The 4,729-nt window shown below is 44.9% G+C and overlaps 1 pseudogene across 1 annotated transcript; it reads left to right on the top strand.

Moving 5' to 3' along the window:
• LOC110344404 (myocardin-like) lies at positions 1-3,006 on the top strand (annotated as a pseudogene). The gene is made up of 2 exons (XR_015443248.1): positions 1-307; positions 1,640-3,006. The product of XR_015443248.1 is annotated as a myocardin-like (transcript).
• Positions 3,007-4,729: the final 1,723 nt, after the last annotated feature.

The raw sequence follows: 4,729 nt of genomic DNA, 5'->3' as shown, positions 1-4,729 counted from the left end.
TGCTGTCATTCTCATCCCCCACCTAAAGCACATGCCACTTCCTCATCCTCTTCACAGTCCAAGTCCTTGGGTGACAGTAAGAACTGCCACAAGAAACCCAAGGACCCCAAGCCAAAAGTGAAGAAGCTCAAATATCACCAGTACATTCCCCTTGACCAGAAGGCAGAGAAGTTCCCACCGCCCATGGACTCAGCCTATGCTCGGCTGCGCTGCTCCAGCAGCAGCAGCTCTTCCTGCAGCTCCAGATCCTCAGCCAGCAGCAACAGCACTGATTCAGCTACCCAGGGATGCACCAAGCACAGCTCAAGTGAGTTAGGAGGGCCTGAGGTGGTGGGTGAGGCAGAGGTGGGGGCTGGCCTTTCTCTGTCTGAAGCTTCCGGGGCCAGCACTTGGGGACCCAGCAAGTCCTGTGCATCATGTCCTCACGTGGTGTGTTTGGAATATGACTCTATTTAGAAATCATGCATCCTTTTTCAGGATCCCAAGAGTGAGAGAAATCATGTCAATCAGTGCCCTTTGGGGGACAAGAAAACTCAGCATTTCCAGATTGAACTGTAGAACATCTAAGAAATAATACAGGCTACAGGCATTGGTCGCGATTCCAATACACTTCTGCTTTGGGAAGCAGCAGAGCTGAATTGCTGAATGACAGCTCCAAAGATGGACTCCATGTCCCACATTGCTTCTTCTTTAATTTTTATTTTCATTAGTGTCAGGTAAAAGTGCCGAAGACCAAGACCAGACCAGGCCACAACAAGCCTTTATTAGGGGAATAGATCTGCTGGGCTGTCTCTGAACAAAGGAGAGACAAAAGCAATATGGCTGGGGCACGGAGAGTCTTTTATAGAGACTGGGGTGGGGCTTGTAGGGGCTGAGGCAGGGTTGAGTGAGGTAGTGATCAGGGAGTGGAGGAGCCGGTGACCGTCACTAGGTGGTAGGGGGTGAGCGAGTATTAGGTTACTCTCTAGGTGGGACCAGGGGCATGCTGGGAGGAAGGGTTTATTCTTTGGTGGGAGCAACCATCTTGGCATGACGTCACACAGGGGAGGGGGCAAGGCACCATAGGAAGAGGGCAGCTACTATACATAATAGCTGCTGAGGTAGTGGAAGACCTATCAATTAGTACATGCTTGCAGTACATAATGGTTACATTTATCATGGGGAGTTGGTATATGTACATAAAATATCTTAATTCTTTTTTCATCCCCTTCCCCTCCCCTCCCTCCACCTTTTAAATGGACAATATCCTCAACTCCAAAGTTGGAATGATGGTCCTCTAACCTGTCCTCTGGCCACCCTCTGGTCAAGCTGCTGACAATCATGATGAATCCTGATCACAATCTTGCTTCACAAGGTGTGCTCAGTGCTCCCTAGTCCAGAACAGTGCATCTGTTAAATTATAGATGGACATTCACACTCCTCAGTCAAAGTCTCCACCCTCTTTCCTATCTCCCCAAAACAAACCCTGGGTTTCTGCTAACTTGCAATTTAGCCTGTGCCATTGTTTCCCCCCACTTTGCAGTCTTCTGCTGATTTACCATGCACTTTGTCCTTGCAGGCAATCACTCTGTGATCATATCCAAATGCAAGATGCCCCCTACATATCCAATTGTATTGTAAGTGTCTTTGTGTTTTTTAGAGAACCAAATGAACAGATGGTCAGAAATCCGAATTCTTCATCAACACCACTGAGAAACAGCCCTCTGTCCCCTGTCAAAAGCAGTTTTTCTGGACAAACTGGTGTCTCTTCTCTCAAACCAGGCCCACTCCCACCTAACCTGGATGATCTCAAGGTACAAGACTTGACCTGATTTTCATTTCTTTTTAACAGATACAGCAATATAATTATCGTCAGCATCTTTGAGAGAAGAGTATGGGAGAGACTTGTAGTAGCGGCAGTGTTTAGGCTCCAGTGGCAAGCCACCAAGAGAGGACAAAGCTACAGGTCCTCAACTCAGCTTTCCTGAGCAATGATTCCTAGGGACAGATAGTCTTTACGTTTTTTGGCATCTTAGATGTCTCATTTACACAAATGAACTATTTTAATGGTCAAATGGAATAGTATGTATGATAGAACTCAGCACAGTGTTAATGTGCAGTTTATAAAACCTCCAGAATGCTCTAAACCAGTGGTCCATCCAATGAGGATATTTTTACCAATCTCTGGCAAAATGAGAAAAATAAGAACCATGTAAAGTGCTTTTCATATACCTAAGTACATTCCATGAATTTAACATGTATTGAAAGTATACATTTCTTCACAATGTTTTGAATTTTAAGTTATTCTTTCTGTTAGAAAATGATGAAGGTAGTAGAAGGCAGTTTAGTGTTTTTGGTAAGGTTATATTTGGTCCCTGGTATTAAATAATGATCCTATTCCTTACCAAAAAAAATAAAATGTTGGTAACTCAGTGTTACTAATGTAAAGTAATTTTTTGTTCTACTAAATTCTCAAATCTGGAAACTTCTGTCCTGAAGCAGCACCTCTTTAAATGTTACATGCATTCCACAGCTTATGCCAAATCACAGACCACATGGATCTCAGTTTTGCGAAATGACATTGAACTTTGAGTAGAACCTGGTGTGTTTCAAAGCAATGCTTAGGCCCAACATATTCATCCATCTATCCAGTAGTCACAGCAGAACTGAAAAACACAAATGTAACCTCTCTGGTGTGTGACTACAATTCAATTCCCACTCCATTCTCAGTAATCACACTTGTTAAACTGGTTTCCAACCCACCTATTACTCTCCACACACTGTCTTATAATTTTCCCCAAAAACTACACCCCTAAAGGTTCCCATACCTTCATTATGCCAATCGTATGGCCCTTCTTCCTTCTCAGTCCTCGGATCCATCTCATTTCCACCCACATCCACTGCCATCATATTCTTGGGATGGAGAATGGAAGTAGAATTTGGCTCATTTCAGATTAAAGGAGATTCCATGGCTGCAGAGCATCAACACTAGTAATAAAATGTATCATAGATCCTGATATCAAAAACTCTTCTATTCTTCTTGAATTAAAAATGCTTAGGTTTCATTAAGCTTGTTTCAATTTGGCATCCACACCCCCAGAAAAAGACGCTAAGTTTGTGATAATGCTCTGGAGCCATGGGTCTTCCACCCTCAACTCCCCAAATCATAAATCCATAGAGATAAAAAAAAGTATTATGCTAAGCCCACTCAAAGGGACGAATATCATCTACATTCACTTACAGGAGGCACTGGAATAGGAGAAGTCATAGAGGCAGGAAGTAGAATGGGAGTTACTGGAGGATGAGCCCAGAAAGGGCCAAGGGGAGCTGGTGTTTAATGGTTATAGTTTCAGGTGGAGATGATGACAGAGCCCTGAAGATGGATGATTGTGACATTGGAAAATCATGTGGATGTACTTAATGCCATGAGCTATGCACTCACATGCTTAAAAGGTCAACTTTATATTGTGTTTATTTGACCACAATAAAAAAATGTAAACTAGACAATCTCTGAATGGGAACCCTAAGCCAGGTAGGACTGGAGAAGTCTCAGCCCCAGAGAAAGCATAGTCCAGATATGACACTGCTATGGGTTTGAGCAAAGTTGCTGAAGCTCACTTTCATTACATGCATCTGCTCAGAACCATGAGCTGGTGGCATTATACTAATTGGGGAAGGTGGGCCGGATATAAAAATAGGTGGGATAGGTGGACTTAGCTCAGTGATTTTGCCACCTGCAGCACAAGTACAAGGACCCAAGTTTGATCCCCGAAACAACAACAAAAAAAATCCATAATAGGGGTAGGTAAAGGAGATGGAGGTGATGTGATGGTAGCTACGTATTGAGTATAAACTGCAAGCCGACAATTCTATATAAATCTATTTGTTTTGGTACTGGCAATGGAACTCAAGACCTTCTGCTTGTGAGGTAAGCAGCGGAACCACTGAGGTAGATCCCTGGCCCCCTTCAGAGCTTTGAATACGGTCAAACCAAGTAGACCTTAGAGGTGTAGCTCAGTGGTACAGTTCTTCCCTAGCAAATGTGAGGTCCTGGGTTCCTTTCCCAGTGCCACCAAAAGAAAAACAAAATAGCCTTGGCAGGTAGGAGAATGTGCAGTTCTATCAAGTTCCTACATGATGCTGAAGCTACTGGTCCCAGTACCTCACTTTGAAATAATTGTTTTTCAATATTTGGAATTTAACCCAGGGCCTCTGCACCGAGCTACATCCCCAGCCTATGTGTATATGGAGAGAGAGAGAGAGAGAGAGAGAGAGAGAGAGAGAGAGAGAGAGAGAGAGAGAGAGAGAGACACCTTGTGTCCAAATGTATATATACATGTATATATATATAGTCTCTATACATGCATATATATATGTAGATGTATCGCGAGACAGGGTGTTATGCAGTCACTGAGTTGCCCCAGCTGAGCGGAAGTTGAGATCCTCCTGCCTCAGCTTCCCAAAGCACTGAGATTACAGGAGTGACCCACCGTTTCCACACTTGAAGAACGCTGGTGGGGAATGCCAAGAAGGGGGGGGGGCGGTCCAGGTCTTTCGTGGAAACGCTCCTCCATCATCCAGGAGTGGAAGACGAGTCCTTGAGGAGACAGAGGAAGCAGCGAGAAAGGCCGGAGCACCTGCTGCGGGCCGATGGAGGTGGCGCCCAGCAAAGATGCAGACTCCTGGACCACAACTCCCAGGGCTCCTCGCGCCGACTCGCGAGCGCCCCCCTGCGCCTGCGTGCGCCCTG

Source organism: Heterocephalus glaber, unplaced genomic scaffold (assembly GCF_053883595.1).
Source record: "Heterocephalus glaber isolate CG9 unplaced genomic scaffold, H.glaber_assembly_v1.0 deba00001564, whole genome shotgun sequence".
NCBI classification, from domain to species: Eukaryota; Metazoa; Chordata; class Mammalia; order Rodentia; family Bathyergidae; genus Heterocephalus; species Heterocephalus glaber.
Note: the sequence above shows the minus strand (reverse complement) of the source record. Positions and strands in the feature narration are given on the sequence as shown.